The sequence below is a fragment of the Phascolarctos cinereus genome, unplaced genomic scaffold, assembly GCF_003287225.1.
Source record: "Phascolarctos cinereus isolate Bilbo 61053 unplaced genomic scaffold, phaCin_HiC Scaffold_726;HRSCAF=1367, whole genome shotgun sequence".
Classification (NCBI taxonomy): Eukaryota; Metazoa; Chordata; class Mammalia; order Diprotodontia; family Phascolarctidae; genus Phascolarctos; species Phascolarctos cinereus.
In genome coordinates, this window is record NW_027556098.1 from 135,601,158 (window position 1) to 135,621,599 (window position 20,442).

The 20,442-nt window shown below is 38.6% G+C and overlaps 1 protein-coding gene across 1 annotated transcript in view; it reads left to right on the plus strand.

The window, feature by feature from the left end:
• The first annotated feature begins 4,449 nt into the window (after window positions 1-4,449).
• Window positions 4,450-20,442, plus strand: part of WDR33 (WD repeat domain 33) — a 107,059-nt gene continuing 91,066 nt past the window's right edge. The window contains 1 exon segment of the mRNA XM_078146787.1: window positions 4,450-4,587. The gene's annotated coding sequence lies outside the window, so the exon portion shown is untranslated.

Consider the following 20,442-nt stretch of genomic DNA (forward strand, 5'->3'; position numbering starts at 1 on the left):
CATTTGGTTCATCCTAATTTTCAGAAAGTTTATTGCTCACACAAGGTTTTGTACTCTTGTGCCAAGCTGTTTGTTAATTCCCTTTTCAATTTTTTTCAATTGCTCTCATTCCATTTATAAAAACATTTTTTTTTGTGAGGCAATTGGGGTTAAGTGACTTGCCCATGGTCACACAGCCAGTAAGTGTCAAGTGTCTGAAGCTCGATTTGAACTCAGGTCCTCCTGACTCCAAGGCCAGCACTCTAACCAATGTGCCACCTAGCTGCCCCCATAAAAACATTTTTCAACTCTTTAAAACTCTTGCTTCATCTCTTCCTGGAATTCTAGTTGAGTTTGTGCTCAAGCTGCGTTCTTCTCTGATGCATTGTTTATAGATGCTGTGAAGTCATTCTTTTCTTCTGCGTTTGTATTTTGAGTGTTCCTGCCACATATACTAACTCTTCTTACGGTTTGGTTTTCTTTCTGTTTGTCCATTCTTCCAGCCTACTTCCTGACTTTGGACTTGATATTAGGGCTAGGCTCTCCCATACTTCTGGAGGAAAGTTCTAGGCTGGACTTGTTGCTACTTTCTTGGATTATAGAATACAGTTTTATTTCAGGATCTCAGGGACAGTTTGGGGACCTTCAAGCTTTAAGTGCTCCCAAAGTGGTCTGTTCCAGAGCAAAATCTAATTGCATGGTTTGAGCTCTGCAAGTTCCTGATTTGGGTTTGAGTGGGAGTAGACTGCTATTGGACTCCACCTCTATCAGTCAACTCTGTTGGTTCAAAGAGTGGCAGAATTGTAGCCTCTCCAGTGGTCAGGTATTCCTGCCTTGGTCATTTGTCTGCAGGCTCCTCTAGATGCTGGAAGACCCTGCTCTGGCTTGGGGATCTGAGCCATACTTCTGCTGCTGGTTTCTGAGTTGCCTCCTTTCAAGGTCCCTTCTTGGGGAACATGACCCCCCTGTATAGGTTCCCCTTTTTCAGTTGGCCCCAGATTTGTGACCCAGAACTGGGTAGTAGGAGCTGCCAATTGGCACTTGTCCACAGTGCAGAGGCCCTCTTTTCTTGCACTGGTACACAGCCCATTCTTTGGCACTGCAGTTCAAATCTGGACTCAGACACTAGCTGTGTGGCCCTGGGCAAGTCATTTCTGTTTGCCTCAGTTTCCTCATATGTAAAATGGGGATAATAATAGCACCTACCTCTGAGAGTTGTTATAAATATTAAATGAGATAGTAACTGTTAAGTACTTAGTATAGTGCCTAGCAAATAGTGTTATATAAATGTTAGTTATTGTTGTTGTTACTGGTTCCCAGTGTCCAAAGACCTCCCTGTCTCTATACTAAGTTCATCTGGACAAATGACTCACTGTGACTTTTTTTTTTCTGGATTTTCTCATCATTATTTGGTCGGGTGCATTTTCTAGATTTCACTGGAGTGGAGCTTACCCCACTGCTTCTTACTACTCCTCCATCTCAGCTCTTCTTCTATTTTTCTAAGAAGGCAAAAGTACTTAACTGAAGGCAAGTCACCTACATTTTCAAGCATCAACATCCTTCATCTGAAAAATGGGGATGACTGCAAGTAGCTAGTAAGAATCTAGTGAGCTAATGTCTATGAAAGACTTTGCTAAACTGTAATATGGTTTAGATGGCTTTTCTTCCGCTCAATTCATACACACCACAGGCAAAATGCACGAGTTCTTTGTAGGAAGATAATCACCACATTGAAGCTTAGGGACATTGAGAATGACAACATTTGAGATGTCTGGTGATGGGTGATGTTCTTTTAATTATTATTTAGACCTAGCATTCACCAAGCAGAGTCAAAGGAAAGAGGAAGATTCCCCAAGGCATTGTTAGTAAGGCTGTAAATATCAATAAAAACATATTGTGCCCTTATGTCATAAACCCAAGATATTTTTAACACTTTAATACAAATAATTACTAGACAATACAGAGGGAAGGAGCTCTCCCTTTTGGAGCGAGATAACTCAGATCAATCAACAGAGAGAGTCCTGAATCTCATGCTAAGGGAAAACTCCCCAAAGTCTTTGCAGTAGCAAGCTACCAGTAGAGATATGATGAAGACTGCCAGCTCCTCTGAGGTCTTCCCAGAGTCTTTTACTTCAGCAACCTGAAGTGAGACTAGCCTCTTCCACTTTCTCTCTCGAAGCTGGAAACCCACTGTCAATCCGAGAAAGCTCTAGCTTGGAGGTCCCCAAAGTGAGGACTCAAAGGTGACTTGAGAAAATTGAAGCTCTCACTTCTCACCAACTTTATCTCCCCCAGTAAGAAGACAGTCCCATACTAATGGCTTTAGGACAGCAGTTACACAAATATCTAACTATAATGGTCTGTTATTGTTTGAGTGGGGAAGGAGTGTCATCTGGGAATAAAAATAGATGGTAATAGCACCTGATCCAAATTCTCCTGACTAAAAGAACCATATAATCATTGAACCGGAAGGAACCTTAAATATCATCTGATCCAACTCCCTCATTTTTACAGATAATGAAACTGAGGCCAAGAGTGATGAGGTGGCTTGCTCAATTTCATTTAGCAAGTTAGTGGTATAGAAAAGGCTAGAATTCAGGGCTCTTCTACTCTTTGTTGTGACTTCCTCAATGAATATGGATATGAATTTAACACTGGGTAGAATTTCCTTAGAGCAGTGTTTCTTAACTTTTTTGTGTGTGTCATGGACTCTCCCTGGCCCTTGGCCCCCCTTGCTGCAAACCTCCCACCTCACCTGCCAGGACTTCTCAGAATGTTTTTAAATAAACATAAAACAAAGTGCTTGGGCTTACAAAGCAAACCAATTATGTTGAATTAGAGTGTGTAGACAGGAAGTCTTTGATAACATGTAATTCAGAGTCTGGCCAAATAACTACAATAATTTTGAAGTAGTGATGAGAGTAAATGATTGTTGAGATATCTATCTGTACAACTGTACCGTGGTATGAAAGTATCTGTGATTTCTACTGGTGATAAGTCACATTCAATATTCATAGTATTGTGGTTTATTGCCTACATTCATAATTGAAAGAAATGCTAAATTTCAGTTAGCAGTTAGGGAAAATAAAGATGCAATATTTTTCCCCATCCAAATAGAGACCCCCCTGAATTCTATTTTCATGTTAAGAACCCCTGTCTTAGAGGGTAGGAAGGCATTTGTAGCCTATGTGTCAGGTGGTAAGATGCATTTTGTAGCATCAGAAGAAAAGCAGGGAGAAGGCATGGCAGGTAGCCTTTGGACCTTCATAATGGTTTGTATATCATAGGAATTTGTTAGTCCAGCTTATTGTAAATCATCTCTTCTTGATGACCTCAACCATCACCCTGACAACCATTGTGCCTTTATCAAAATTGGAAAAATTGGTGCCTAAGGACAAAAGACCTAGGGCCCTGTAAATGATAAGTCACTAACATTTACGAAACTGGTTATCTCATTTGTTTAGGGCATAATGATAACACCGGACCCAACTGTTCTTTCTCTAGGTCTATTAGCTTTTCTTCCTTTCATACTCACAGACTACCTCTACATAACCTGTTACTGGTCACAAGGAGGGCCTGGCATGAAAGTGTGAATGGTTCAGGCGAAGCCCCTATTCATTGCTGGAGCTACATTTAAAGTTCACCTCTGAATATTTTGGTGGTTCAAAAAACATCCCCTTTTACTTGTGGAGGACAACACATCATTAAGCATTCCTTTGCCCTGGCAGGGATTTATAGCAGTTAATGACCAAAAGTCTAAAAATAGGTATAAGCATACAATCAAAAACTTGAGAGGCCCAAGCAGCCTCTAAAGAAGTCTTCTGGTGCAAACCCTTTGCGTTTGGGCAGGTAAGTTATTATTATCAACATTTAACACAGGAAAACAACTGAAGCCCGAACAGATTATTCAAGTCTTGGCCAGCTTCCTTCCATAGATAACACTGGCAAATCTTAGAGGCCTTTCACAGGTCTGTGAAGACAGGCGCTGACACCCAGGTACGCATATGGTCCTGATCCAGAGACCAGAGGAGAGCCCGAGAGGAAAAGATGATAGAATCCAGAGAAGTTCTACGCATGCTGAATTTTGGTTAATGGTTTATTTTGGATGTACTTAAAGAAACCATCTAACCCTTTTGGATGGCAGATGATGCTTCAGAAAAACGAATAAGCACTTCCTGTGTTAGTAAAATAGGGAGATTCGCATTTCCGGGTTTTTAAAAGAAGGTACGCACCACTCCTGGCTAAGCTGTAACAAAGGGGAGCCAGAACCACCTCTGCAGATTTCAGAAAGCCGACGCTTCCTCACCTGTGCGCAAGCTCTGATCAAGCCTCAAAGCTAGCAGCGCCTCTGGCCATCTAAGTTCCGCCCCAGCACCCTTTGACCCTGAGGCGCACCAGGTGCGTGATGACGCAAAGGCGTGCGCCTGGTTGCTCGGAGGGGAAGATGGCGGCCAGCTTGGGCCGGTGAGGCTGTAACTCCTGTGGTGGGGAGAGAGGGAGTGGAGGTGGCGGGAACGGGCCAGACGGGGGAGACCGCTAAGAGGGAGCCAAGGCCGAAGACCCCACCCTTAACTTGGGCGGAGGGGAGTCCAGCCCAGAGACTGGACGGTGAGTGCGGTGCCGGCGAGGGACGCGGGGCGGCGTGAGGCGGTGGCGGCTCCTTCTCCGCCATTTTCAGGCCCGGCCGTTGCGTGCTTCGGGGCTGGAAAGAGTCGCCGCTGCCGCAGGCTGCCCCCGGGGCCGGGGGAAAGGACAAGAGTCGGGGGGGAGGCTGCGGAAACCGTCGCCGTGGGGACGCGGCCCCTGCCGCAGAAGGAAGCCAGGGGCGTGGAAGGCCCGGCGGGAGGTGGCCTTGGCCGAGGACTGCAGGCGGGGGCTGGGCAGGCCCCCAGAAAACCCCGAAGTTTGGTGGAGACAGGCGCCCCCCCCGCGATGCAAGGTCGGGGGTGCCCGCCGTGGGCCGGGGGCGTGGAGGGGAGCCTCGTGAACGCTGTGCGTGGCGCCCGGAGCCTCCGGCCGCGGGGGTCTGGGACCGGAAAGCAACGTGTGTCATTTTCAGGTCGCTCCGGGGGGAGGCCCTTGTTTGTTTGCTCTGCAGCGAAATCCATTTTTAGTCGAGCGTATTGCTTTTTTAGAGATAATGTTTGTCTTATTTTTTTTCTGCCTCTGTTTCTTATTCTAAACTGCAGACCATGTATTGGTAAACTTAATATCTACGGTCATAAGCCCAACCTTATAGAAATACTAAATGTTAGCCATTTGAGTTTTGCATTTGTAAGCTTTATCTCTCAAGAGTAGTGCTGCTTCATTGGCAGGGGCGGGGGAAGATACCCAATTGTGGAGCTGGATCCAGGAAAGCATGTGTTACTGGGTCAAAACCTTGAGAAGAAGAGCGTATATCTGCAAATACTAGTTAACTGCTGGAGCCAGAATCTTTGCAAAGAATTGCAAAGAATATTTTGCTATTAAATCACTTTGAGATCAAATGAGGTTATTTGTAAAGCACTTATGATAGGCTCTATATAAATGCTTATTCTCTTCCCTCCTTTCCACTATTATGATCAGCTTTATAAATAATGCATTTAAAAGGGAACTCTCGAGATCCCCAGGGTTTGGGTTTTTTTTGCTGTCATAGATCGATCTTATAATCTGTTGCTTCGGGCATAATTTTTTAAAAAATATTTAATTCGGTTTTCGAAAACATCACTGTCAAATACTCCCACACATTAGAATTCTCCCTTATGACAAATACAAAACAAACTATAATGCCGTATATATTTCCTACTTGCCTTACCATAATATAGCCATGACAAACAATTCTGATACTTTGAATGTGAAATAAAGGTTAGGGTACACTAGAGATTGGCTGTTCAGGAGAGAAGTTTTTAGTTAGCACTAAAATTGCATTGATAAATATTAAGATATTGATGGAATTAGAAATATGCTGTATTTTTCATGAACTTCACGAGAGTATAGGAATTTTACTCATGCCTTTTAAGTAGTTTTATCAGGTAGGGCAGAAACTCCATTGGGGGAGGTCTGAAAGGGAAGGCACCAAGATTAAGGAGGATTGGTAAAGAATACCACCTTTTCTAACACCAAGATCTTATCAAATTTTAATTTGGTCACTTGGAATGGCCAAAGTTTTTTTTCTCAATTATATTTCATTGCAGTGAGTAGCCTCAGATCACCATTGAGCTTCCTGGTCAAGTTTCTAAAGTTTTGGTTTAAAATGTGGGGAACAATCAAGTTAGTTTCCTACCAACACAGCTCATCTCCTGGACAGAAATTTGACTTAGCTCTGTGGCGAAGCGCTGTTGTGAAAGAAAGGCTGCTGTTATATTGATGGATTTAGTACACTAGAAAACCTCTCAGATTGATGTCATCTTCCTGGTCCCTGAAGTATTTTCTAAATTTTGTAGTGGGGTGAGGGATTAACTAAATGTAGGTTTTGTAGGATACTGTTTATATATTATTTGAACCTGATATCTTAGTCAACAAATATTCGAATGCTTCCTTTGTGCTGAGTCCTGTGGGTGACTCGATGATGTTCAGATATAGCCCATACCAATATACCATATAGTTTAGTCTTGTTGGAAAGACAGTTTACATATACGAAACAATTAGAAAGGAAGATAGTATATAATAAAATCAGTTATGTGGTGGCAGTCGTAATTGCAGTACTTTGCAGAAACACATCATGGGTTATATATAGTTTCTGGGGAAGGTTTCATGGAGGAGGTGTGACTTAAATACAGTCTTGAAAGGTAGAAAGAATTTGAATCTTTAAAGAAGAGGAAAGGAAAATGCATTCCAGGTAGAGGAAATGGTTTGGACACCATATTTCTAAGACATAAGCTGTGTGGAGCTTTTGTGTTGGAAAGTAGTGGGAAATGAGGAATTAGGTTTATGTTTGATTTGGTAGGTTGTGGGGAGCTACTGTCTATAGGATTAATTTCTGATTTTATAGGCTTGCCTTCTCCCTACCCTCAGATTTTTCCCTCATTCACCTTATTCTTCCTGCCTCAGCTTTTGTTCTTCTACTTGTTCCCAAGTAAGAGGCATATCCTATCTTTTTTTGTCAGACTAAATTCTATCCATCTTTCAGATTGCTGCTGGAGTATTTCATACATAAGACAATTTGTTATAGCGCATCTTGTATGATAAATGGATAATACAAAAGTTCAGTTAAAAGCTGGTTTGAGAGAGAATGGTATAACGGAGAAAGCCAGCCTCAGTTAGTTAGCTTTGGGTTCAAGATTTTGAACCTAAAGTTTGAAGTTTGAATATTGACTGGGCAGCAGTGCCAGTGTCCCAGCCAATTCCTAAGACCATAAGTTGCCAGGAGAATTTATTTGCATGTTATGTGTCTGAGGCTAGATTTGAACTCAGGTCCTCCTAACTTAAGGGCGATCTGTCCACTGCACCACCTAGCTGCCCCAGAAGATGGAATCTTAACTGAGACTTGAAGGGAGCTAAAAAAGCTAGGAGGCCAAGATGAGGAGGGAATGAGGGACAGCTGATGAAAATAGCTGAGGCAGAAAACTTCAAAGGTAGGAAGAAGCCAGGTTTATGGAGGACTTTACAATACAAACACTATTTTCTGTTTGATCTTGGAGTTGATTAAATATGGAGGGTAGGGAGAAGAGGTGACATGGTCAAACTTGTACTTTAGAAAGATCTGTTTGACAGGTGAGTGGAGAATGGACTGGAGTGGGAAAAGACCTAAGGCATGGAGAACAACCAGCAGTTTATTGCAATAATCCAAGTTTGAGGTTATAAGGGCCTGAAAGCCAGGGTGTTGGCCAGTTCATCAAAGGAACTGTGAAGGAATGGTCAAACAGGTAGGAGGAGAACCTGGAGAAAACAATGTCGTGAAAAACTAGAGAGAAGAAAGTATACAGGAGAAGAGGGTGATCAACAATGTCAAAGACTGCAGAACAGTCAATGAAGGATAAGGTTTGAGAAAGGGCCATTAGATTTGACAGTTAAGAGATAATTGGTAAATTTGGAGACAGCAGTTTCACTTGAGTGATGAAGTCAAAGCCAGACTGCTTTGAGTAAGAGGAAAGGAAGTGGAGGCATTGATTATAGATAGCCGTCTTTTGGAAGGGAGAAGTCTAGCCAGAAAAGGGAGAAGGAGATATAGGGTAATAGCTAGCAGGCATGAATGGGTCAACTGAGAGTTTTTTGAGAATGGGGAGACATGGGCGTGTTTGTAGGCAGTAAAGAAGCAACTAGTAGGCAGGGAGAGATTGAAGATAAGAGAATGAAAGAGGTATGAGACAGGAGGTAATCTGTTAGAAAAAAAAGGGGTGGAATGGGATTACTTGTTTGTGTTGAGGGGTGAGCTTTGGCACGGAGAAGGACCACCTCTTTGTGTGAAACATGAGTAAAGGAGTAGAAAATGACAGAAGGCATGTTAGTGGTAGAGTGATGAGAAGGGAGTGGAGAAGAGGGAACTCATGGTGAATAGCCTCAATTTTTTTTAGTAAAATATGAGTCAGGGTCAGCTAAGAGAAACCTTCCTCATGGGGGAGCCATGGGAAAGGTTTGAGAAGTGACAAAAGGGTTGAAAATCCACCTTGATGAATAGGTTAGTTAATCAGTTAGGGAGGTTTAAAAGGATTGCCTTGCTCTTATGAGGGCCTAGTTGAGATAAAGTAACAAATTTGAATGAGGCAGCTAGCTGGCTCAGTGGATAGATAACACTGGTCCTACAGTCAGAAAGACCTGAGTTTAAGTCTGGCCTCAGACACTTATTGGGCCGGGCACTTTAACCTCTGTTTGTTTGCCTTAATCCCTGGAAGAAGGAAATGAATGGCAAACCAATCCGATATATTTGCCAGGAAAACCTTATGGACAGCATTGGTATAATATGGTCCATAGGGTCTTGAAGACTTGGACACAATTGAAAAACACCACAAATTTATAGTGGACCCAGTCAGCATGGTTTTTTGCCAGCTTCATTCAGCAGTACTTGTGTAGGGGTGGAGGCAGGGCAGGGAATGATGGGAGTAATACAGGGCTGTGGCTTGGTGGGATATTTTATACTAGAAAGTGTAAAATATCAGCTTTAAATTATGCTAACCTCAAGACTCCGTAAATTACTCCATTTTCAATTAAGTTCGTATGCACTAGATAAAAGGCTTAACTTTATGTCCTCGCTGCTAACCTAAGCACCCAAGAGTTAGAACAGTTGAATTCTGGTTTGATAGAACTGGTTATTAAGATGATTATGGGGGCAGCTAGGTGGCACAGTGGATATAGCTCTGGCCCCAGATTCAGGAGAACCTGAGTTCAAATTCGGACTCAGACACATAACACTTACTAATTGTGTGACCCTGGGCAAGTCACTGAACCCCATTGCCTAGCCTCCCCCCCCAAAAAAAAAGAAGGTGGTTATGGATATCAGTGGTGTCCAACTATAATAGAAATGGGGGCCATTAACTGGACATAAAGATTCCTGCAGGCCACATATTGACTTATTTTTGAAAATGTAATATTATGTTTTGTTATATTTTTATTTGTTTTGTTAAATATTTCCCCCTTACATTTTAATCTAAGTTTGGCAGCATGTTTGACACCTGATGTGCATAGTTCTCACATAGACTTAATTACCTTTTTTTTTTTTTTTGGCAAGGTAATTGGAGTTAAGTGACTTGCCCAGGGTCACAAAGGTAGCAAGTATCAAGTGTCTGGTCTGAGGCCAGATTTGAGCTCGGGTCCTCCTGACTCTAGGGCTGGTGCTCTATCCACTTCACCACCCAGCTGCCCCAGACTTAATTACTATTGAAAAACTAGGAAATTGAGGGTATAAAATTTTTTAAAAATTTATTTTCAGTTCCAAATTCTCTCTTTCTCTGCCCCCTTACCACTCAAGGCAAGAAGGTGAGAACTTGATAAATTTTGAAGATGTTTTCTGATCACAAGTTACTAAAAAGGTGTGACCTTAAGGTAATTTCTAGACCAATTTCAATACTGTTTTTTTAGACTGCATCTTTAAAAAATTCATAATTTTTTTTTCTTCCTCATCTCTTAATTGTGAGGGAGGGCCTTAGACTAGTGCTCGATGGTCACTTTCATCTCTGTGATCTGTGATCATAATCTTATTTCATAGTATTCCTCTTCACATATACCATCCCAGTCAGACTGGTCTGCCGGCTCTGTCCCTCTGGTATGCCGCTGTACAAGTGATTCCCTGTGTCTGGTTTATTGTGCTTGGTTAACACCTTGAGCTCTAGAATCTCTACCTTCCTTCAGAAGACAGCTCAGGTAACATAAAAGGCCCTCCTAATTTTCTTCCCCTCCTCAATTATCATTGCTTTCTTAGATGTGAAATTTTGTGTATCTGTGTTACCAATACAGTAGCTCTTCAAGGATAAGGACTAAGTTTTTTGGTTTGTTTTTTTTTGGTAGCCCCAGAACCTTTCACAGCGCTTTGCCTGTAGCAGGTACTTAATAAACAAACGTTGGTTTGATTCAATGGTTCTGTGAAATGCTTTATATTTAGACATTTAGGTAAAGTTGCTTTTTTTCGAAGTTTCAGTATTGGTTTCATTCACTGTATTGAGAAACAACGCCTTTTTTGACTTTTAAATATTTAGTTTGAAATCATGTAACAATTTCAGATTATTCAATAGTTTAATATAAGGAATTAGTTTGTACTTTGAAGTTATGGTGAAATGTAAATATTTTGGAAATATTTTACAGTAAATTTTAAACAGTATGACAAAGAATATTCTGCTGAAGTACTCTTTTCTGCAAGGTCTCATTTTAGCGTGGAGGTAGCTTGGATTCCCGAAGGTGGTGGAGTGTAAGTTCTGGTTAGGCCTTAATCACCTGGAAAGGCTTTGAGTATAGGTCCTGTGATAGATTGTATGTTATCTGAAGTTCAGAGAGGCTCAAGATTGGTCAGTGAAGAGTTTTTAGGCTTTAGCAGCTGGTTGCTGAGGTTAGGGAAGTACCCCTACTGACCAAAATTACAGATTCATGAGTTACATGAAATATGAAAAAAGAATATTGTGCATTTAGTTTTTATCAAGCTTAACTTTTCCACAGAAGTCATGATAGGTATAAGAAGTTTGGGACACACACACACACACACACACACACACACACACACACACAATGTATATATACCTATATCTTTTAAAATATGTATATTTTGAAAATAAAAGGGGAATGTGTATCCTTATAAATTACCTAGTGGATGGACAAGTGTAGTGTTCTGTTTTAGTCAAAAAATGTGTAAATAACATTATTAAAATTCTTGTTTGTCTAAGTGATTAGGCCATAGTTAAAAATTTTTTTTACACTGAATATTTACTTTTAAAAAGAAGCAAATTTAGGGTATGTATTTTAAAATAACTTTGATTTCTGTGTTTTTTTGGTCACTGAAGAGTGAAGAGCATAAACTGTGGTCATAAATGTTAGTATGAACTATTCTTTCCCAGCTAGTTAGAAAGGTTTATATTTAGGCATCCAAAGGCTTTCATTATGTAAGAAGTTGTTTCATATGCCTATTCTATAGATTCTGTCCATTTCCAGCATTTAGTAAATTTAACTACTATTTTGGAAGGCATGAGATGCATGAAGTAGTAAAAAGCACTGCCATCAGAGGTATTGAAGATTTAGATTTTTCAGTTTAGTATGCTGTTGCTTTTCTATAGTGTTGCAGTTAAATGTTACCCTAATAATTCTGTAGCTTACAACATGTGAATTTTCTTGCCCAGGGGAAGAGAGCCAAGTTACACTAGTGTAGATTGTTGTGTTGGTATAGTGTAAGCATTAAACCTGTACATAGGCTTTTAGGGATTTGGTAGGGAGCATTGATAAAGTGCCAGTAATGGCCCTCTCTGGAAATCATTCCTGATGGACATTGAGAGAAAAGTAAGACATGGAAATTTGCCAAAATGCTATGTTATACTACAGAATTTGGTAGGAGATTTTGTTGAGGGGGGTGAGTTTATATTTACACTTCATTGTCTGAACTATAAGCCTTTCAAAAACTAAAAGGTGGCCACTTAGAACATGGAAGGATAATTTTATAGAAGTCTTCAATATGTTTGGAAAAGATTTGTACACTCTAGTCTTTGGAAAAGTGGGAGAGCATAGGCAAATAACAAAGAGCTTTAATATATAAGATAAGCAAAAACTGGTTCTATAAAGTATTTTGAAGTTTCACTTAAAACTTAAAACTTTTCTAAAATGATTTTTTGAATGTTGAATTTGTGGTTAATCCTTTCAACTAATTTATTTTGAAAAAATATCTGAAATTCATTTTTATAGTTGCTTGCTATTCCTTTGTTAACAGGCCTCTGAAATTACTCACTTAAGAATGATGAGTTTTGATACTTCAGTGCAGTGAATACAAATTGAATCTCAATTACTATATTAAAATGGTGTACTAAAGTATAAAGACCACTGGTCTAGGATTCAGGAGATTGGGTTATATATAGCCTTTGCTCTGATGCTCATTACTTGTATGGCTGAAGACAAATCACTTTTCTCTGGGCCTTAAGGGAGTTTGTCTGATTTTGATACACAAAAATTAAAAGGCCTTAAATGTTTCCTTGTAAATTTGTTTTTTTGGATTTGGTACATTTAAATTTCAAGTTGTTAAACAGTCTCTGATAATCATTGATACCTTTTTTTCATTTCTATAGTGACAGCATTTAATTCCAGGTAAGGTGAAGAAACTAGACTCTAAGGGCCAATCTTATTTAAAAAATTCTTTTAAGACACTTTTGCCCCAAGTCTAATCTAAATGCCCTCTGACCCAACATAGTGAAAGCATCCTATGTAAGAGTGTTTTAGGTGGAACTTGGGTTGGTCTTTTATAGGATTGATATTTTTGAAACATTTCATTATTCTTTTTGTTCCTGGCATGATTTTATAATTGACTAAGAGAGCCAGTCAAAACCAGAGGGATGCCCTAAATGTCTCATTAAAAGTAGCAGTTCTTTTTCTGTTCTGGTCACTTTCCTTTTGGAATGTTTGCAGGAAATTGTTTCAAAGGCTTTCAATTTTATAACATCCTCTTTATAGTCTGTTTAATTCCATTTGCAAGCTGGGTGGTAAACCAGTTATTTGTCATATTTAATTGTTGATGAAAAGGTGAACTACTTAGAGTCCCTTGGTAAAAATATTTCCAGGTTTTCATATACGTACTCATTCCATGCAAGTCATAGAATTTAGAGCTAGAGATAAGGAAATGAGGTTCAGTGAGTTAACCTTAATTGCTTCAAAGTTATAACTGGTTAATGGTAGAGTTAAAACTAGAAGACAAGGGTTTCTGACTAGTCTTTTGACAATCCAGTGTTCTTTCAACTATATTAAACTAAATTAAGAAAGTATTTTTTAAAATAATATAACTTGAATCTCTTTTGGAGTTTGTCTTCAGATGACACCTAGCCTTGCAGCTGTTCTAATTTTAGCTGACATTCAAATAACTTGTAATAAAATACACAGATCAGATTTTATTACAACAGAAATTTAGTACTTTGATGGACTTGCAACCGGAGCTTTTGAAGTATTGTAATTTTAGTGAATGTTCTGTTGTGTTGGTAAGTGACTTACTTGTAGAACCTTGATCAAGGGCTTTGGCTGAAACTTTCTTAGGAGATACTTTTCCTTATCCCCGTTACATACTTTGTTAAATTTTTTTTTCTATTATACATTAAGATTACAGTAGAATGCGTTTCTTCCTGGGACAGGTGTGTATATCCCTGGAATTAGGAGCACTAAAAAAATTAACCAGTAAGGTACCAGTGGTTTGGGAGTAGTAGAGACTTTTGCAGTAGAGGCAAAAAAGAGAGTAATTAGGAATTTGAACAACTTGTAGTTAGGGCTCTTATTTCTTTAGTCTGGAGGTAATAGGTTTTGAGTTGCAGCTTTAATGGGTTTAGCCCTCTACTCTCAACCTAACTCCCCATCATCTCATTTTAGTACACTCATATTTGTTTAATATTCAGTTATAGAACATTTTATATATTACACAAAGAATTTTGACAGGTCCATGGGAGAGACTGTGTGGGCAGAGTACCTGTCTTTGAGTCAGTATGACTTGGATTCGAATATAACATTTGACACATATACTGACTTTTTGACTCTGGGCACATCACTTAATCTCTCAGTGACAAGGCACGCACTTGTAAGATTCAAAGTTGTAAGTTTCAAAACAGTTGCAGATCCACACTGGTATAGGGAATGCCCTACACCAATGAAATCACAGTTCTGAACCACCTTTTTGTCTTGTGGTCTGTGTCCCGTTCCTCTGATGCCCCCCCCCCCAAACCCAGCAAAAAAAATTTAGATTATGGGAAAATTTGGTTGGGGTGCTCTGTGAGAAACAATGTTGATGTTGTTAGTTACCCTTACTTCAATTCACTTGACATGCTATTGTCAGACCGATCTTTGTAAGATTTTGTCCTTTCCCTTCACCGTTCAAAACATTCCTCTTTTCATAGTCTAATAAAGGATTTAGATCTTGAAGGGATCTTAAAGAACATCTAGTCTAGAAGTGTCAAATTTGAGACCTGCAAAACTGTGATTAAACCAGGTTAAAAAAATTTGGAAGTGTTTAATAAATAAAAATACAATTCAACATAGATAATGTTGATTAGTGATTTTAGTCAATAAGCAGCCCGTGGGGATCCTCCATTTCTTTCTGAGTTTGACACCGCTGATCTACTTTATTCCCTCATTGTACTTTTAAGAAAATTGTGAGGGTCTGAGTTGTATGAAGTTAAAACTGGCGTTTAAGTTCTCCAAAATGTGCTTGTGGACAAGAGTGACTCTTAAAAGCCTCTCTGCTTGAACATAAGCAAACCCCTTAGAACCAGATATAAATATTTCATTAGGAGTCTTCTAGATTTTATCTTAACATACAGATTTTACAAAAGAAAACCTTTAATAAATGTGGATTGTGCCTTATCTGTGCTAATAGCCAGTATTGCCCTTTGATCCAACTCTAGTAGAACCCATCTCTTATAAGAGTTGACCACACATTAGGCCAAGGAGTCAGATTCGAACTTTTAAAATTTATAATACCTTTTTCTTTGTTCCAATGATATGCTTTCCCTTTGTCCCAGAATTATGACATCACTATTGAGCTTCTTATTTCTGTCTTGAATCTGTTCTGTCCCTTTCTCTTTAATTCTTTAGAAAGAACATAGATAATACCCATCAGTCAAGCTGTGTTTTAACAGACATTTAGTAAATATTATGTTCAGTCTGGAAGCTGAGAGTAGGATATTTCGACATGAGTTTTGCAACCCAGATAACCTGTTCTCCACTATTTAAAATGTATCATATCAATAAGGTTTGGATTTGGTTCAGTGAATATTTATTAAGGATGTACCATGAGACTGAAGTGGATACAAAGATGAATGACATGGTTTTTGCCCTCTCTGAATTTATAGTATGTTAAGAGATAATAAATTGCAATTATTAGCTTGAAAAGTCAAATTCTATTCCAGATTTCTTCTGAATTTCTTGTCAGAGAAACAGCATGTATTAAACAAAACATGTTCCCCCGTTAAATAACACCTTTATATTAATGAGATCGTTAGTTGTCTTAGCCAAATGGACAACTGACAACTTGAAATACAGAATATTAAAACTGAGTCTAAAACTAGTTATTCAAAGTACAAGTAGATACATGAAGAAAATATATTTATAGCAGTGCTAAAATTCGAACGATTATTGTCCTAATGAGTACCTTACAGAAGTTTCAAAGCAAGCATTCAGTATCAGTGCTGTTAAAGTATAAAATTTAAATGGGAACAATATATACCGTTCCTATGTTACCTAGAGGCTTATTTGTATTGAGAGTTCGAAATATCTTATTAGCCTTCAGACACCACAATATTTGCTACCAGATATATAGAAATATTCCACAGTTTATGACTTCAGTAAATTCTGCTATATCATCAAACTTTTCAGCTAATGTTCTTTTCAACTCTTTGTTTTAACTTGTGGTTCACCTGCCCTTTGCTTCTTTTATTCCTCCCGTTTCCTCCTATTCCATCCAGTCCCCCTTTATACACACATGCACCTAATCAAGAGAAGTGTGCTTATTTCTGCTTCCAGATCTCTACTTTGATTCCAGTTCTTTAATGCTACAAAACTGTTGATATAAATGTTTATGTGCTGTATATGGAACCTTTCTTTTTATCATTGACCTCCTTGAGGTGTATGCCTGGCAGTGGGATCTCTGGGTCAAAGTGTATGGACTGGGATCTTTGGTCCCTTGATCCATACCTATTCTTTTTTTTTCTTTCTTTTTTTCTGTGTGAGGCAGTTGGGGTTAAGTGACTTGCCCAGAGTCACACAGCTAGTAAGTATCAAATGTCTGGTCTGAAACTGGATTTGAACTCAGGTCCTCCTGACTCCAGGGCCTATCCTCTATCCACTGCAGCACGTAGCTGTCCCCATAGCTATTCTTTTTTTTTCTATATAAATTTATTTATTTTTAGTTTTCAGCCATAGCTATTCTTTTAATTTAGTGATTTGCAAACTTTGTTGATTCTTCACTCTTATAAGTAAGCTACTTTTCCAGCATGTACCTCAAAGTATATATTTATTTATTTAAAAATTTAAATACCATGCTTACCACTGTACTAATTAATTATGTATGTTATATATTTTATACAAAAATGAGGAAGTTTAGAACAGAAGTGGTTTGGGGGGGAAGTAATGTCATTAGATTTGGGGTTCAGATTAAAGCCTAGCCATACTTTCTAATACTGTGTTCACTCACTAAGAGTTGGAGGAGGGTGGCAAGGCTCTTACCAGTTACTGCGTGGAATGCAGTCTGTTCTTCAAGGGATACCTGTCACAGCCACAAGGTGATCTAAAGGGAAGAAATGGGTATACTTTGAATGAGGGAAGATTTTCCCAATGGCATCTGCACAGTTGCTGCTGTGGGTGCTTTGGTGACTGGTTATAACTGTTGTCTTTTCTTTTCTTTTCTTTTCTTTTTAATTTTGGAGGCAATGGGGGTTAAGTGACTTGCCCAGGGTCTCATAGCTAGCTAGTGTCTGAGGTTGAATTTGAATACAGGTCTGCCTGACTCCAGGGCTGGTGCTCTATCCACTGTACCACCTAGCTGTCCCTGGACTGTTTTGAGAGATACATTCCTGATTCAGGAGAGAGAGAGACAGAGGAGAGAGAGAGAGAGAGAGAGAGAGAGAGAGAGAGAGAGAGAGAGAGAGATTAGGAGCTTACACATAGGGAAGGATGAGTCAGAAGGAGGTGAGGGGAGTGTTAAAGGGAATGAGGATAGGTGTAGTTATGTTGTAGGTAAGCCTTGTGATTGGCTGTGATAGTCCTAATCTGTGCCCACAATTATTTGTCTATTTATTCATCCTTGATACCATAGTTTCCCCCTACTTTTTATTACCCCAAAATCCTTGTTCTCAGGATTTTCCTGTTTCTGACCTGTTGAGCTTTGAATAAACTAATAATTAGTTCCTAGTAAACTAAACTACTATCAAGTTATCATTCACCAAACTACTAAAATATGTGATAATATAACCACAACTGAAATGGCTTTTTTTTGCCCTTATTTTATTGCTTTAACGTTTCTTTCTCCAGAATGACTGTTTTAGATCTTTTGAGTATGTTTTTATTCATATTTTTATTTTGATATTGTCTATATCAGAGGTGTCAAACATGAGGCCATCATTTGACCCACAGTACTCTTATACTTTAGAAACCAGATTAAAATATAATTAGGGGGGCAGCTAGGTGGCGCAGTGGATAGAGCACCGGCCCTGAAGTCAGGAGGACCTGAGTTCAAATCCAGCCTCAGACCAAACACTTGATACTTACTAGCTGTGTGATCTTGGGCAAGTCACTTAACCCCAATTGCCTAGCGCATATATATATATATATATATATATATATATATATATATATATAAATTAGGAATAGTTAACAAAATAAAACAAAATATCGATAATATATTTCAAAACTAATTCAGTATGTGGGCTACAGATAAGTGGTCCTCCTTTCTATTTGAGTTTGATTCAGAGTATCCCTCCTCCATTCCTTTCCATCTGCACTCCAGAAGGCTCATGTCTTTATAAGGAAATTATTTAAAAAGAAAAAAAAGAAAAAAATTCACCAAAACAGATTAATATATTGAAAAACTGTATTAGTGTATTGAAATGTATTGAATGCAATTTTCCATAACCATGGATCCTCTACCTCTGCAAAGAAATGAAAGGAGTTAACTTATTATAACTTTACTTTGGAACCAAGCTTGTTCTTTATAAATTTTCACCATTTATTGTTGTAGTCATTGTGCATATTTGTGTTGTTGTAGTCATTGTGCATATTGTTTTCCTGGTTCTGCTTAATTCAGTTTGTAGCAGTGTATGTAAGTCATTCCATAGTTTTATGTATTTGATATGTCCGTTATGTCTTATAGCACAGAAATATTTCATTACATTCATATACTACAATTTGTTTAGCTATTCACCAGGCAGTGGACATATACTTTGTTTCTAGTTCTTTGCTACTACAAAAAATGCTGCTATATTGATGTTTTTGGAGCCTTTTTGTCATTGAACTCCTTAGTATATGCCTAACAGTGGAATCTGTGAGTTAAAGGTATGGACATTTTAGCCACTTTATTTTTGTAATTTCATGCTGCTTTCTAAAATGGTTATTCTAGTTCCAGCTCTGTACAACTGGGCATTAGCATGCTGGTCTTTCTATAACCCTCCAACCTTGACTATTCCCATCTTTTGTCATCGTTGCCAGTTTGCAGGACGTAAGGGGAAACCTAAAATTATTTTATTTTAATTTCTCTTATGTGGAGCATTCTTTCTTACGATTGTTAATAGTTTTCAATTCTTTTGAGAACTGTTCATATCTTTTGACCTCATATTTATTGGTGGAATGGCTTTTGGTCTGATATTTTCAGTAGAGTGTAAACTTGAGGGGATAGACTATTGTTTCCCCTTGTTCCTTAGGCAGATTGTTATGGCTGACACTTATAGGTACATAATAAATTCTTGTAGGTTTCTCTTTAATTTTCTTTTTATTATGAATTTGAATATTTTATTGATTTGACTTATTTCACTGAGAATACTGAGGTTATCTGATGTCAGCTCTTGTTAGTTCTCTTCCATTCCTCAAAGCTTTTCACCATCATTTCACACTCTGTACTAGACACAGGTTTACTATTTACTAAGACTAATCCTTCTATCTATCCTTAATTCCATTCTCTTCTAGCCTATCAAGGACATTGTTCTAGCAGTCTTCCCCACTGTTTTAGATTTCTCCCATCTGCCTACAAATATGAGTATCTCCCCAATCCTCAGACACTTTCCTTCCCCTTCTATACCACCCAGCTACTAAACCATTTCTCTCTTTTATACTTAGAAACTTTTTGAGAGTTAGAAAAGAAACCTCAAGGTCCGGCTAGTCCAACTGTTATTAATTGAATATTAATTGCCTACCATGTGTCAACCCTTCAGAGAGACCTTATTGGAGCAGTCTTTTCTGTTTAATGTTTCTTTCTCTCTTTTTAGGAGGTGGAACTTGAGTTGTTTTTTGAAAAAGATGGAATTCTTAGAGACAGAAATGAGGAAGGAGTGCATCCTAGAAATGAAGACCCACATGAACTAAGGTGTTATCTTGTGGGAGTAGATAGCAGAAGATAGATGGATGGTGGAAATGGAGTGGAGGTAGAAATGAAAAGATTTGACAACTGATCAGACATGAGGGGCAAAAGATTGATGATTCTGAGATTTCAAAACTGGATAATTGGAAGGAATGGCAGTATCCTCAATAGAAATAGGGAAGTTAAGAAGAGGAGTAGATTCTTGGGGAAAGATAGTAAGTTGTTTTGGACATGTTTAGTTTTCAAATACCTATGGAAATCCAGTTCTAGATGTCTAAAGGAAGTTGGTGGTGTGAAACTGGTCCAGAAATCCAAATCTAATGTGTAGAAGTTGAAGAGAGAAAAATACAAGGTTGATATCAGGAAAAACTTTGTAAACTACTGGAGCTCTCCAAAAGGTAAAGTCATTGTCATTTTGAATAGTTCACTTTCCAAATTTCTGTACTTAGTGCAGCACTGAATGTGCCACATCTGTTCTTCATTGCTGTCAGTACATAACCTCAACTTCCTTTCTTGTTCATATATGTATACTCAATGACTTTTATATCACTTCTTGTGTACATCTTGTAAAACTGTTTCAAGCTACTTATAGTCGCTTTTATCTTCATTGTGCTTTGGGTAAGCTGCAGTTTTGGTTCTTGGAAGGTCATAGTATTCCATAATTTTCAGCCATTTCCAGGAGAATTTGGGTTTGTAAAGATGGGCTTTTATGTCATGGAACAGCTTTGGTTCTTTCAAAGTACAGGATATTTAATAAGATAGCTCATGTGTGTAGTTCTTAAAAGGTTTGCAGAACACTTCCTTTGTCCTACCATACTGTTCTG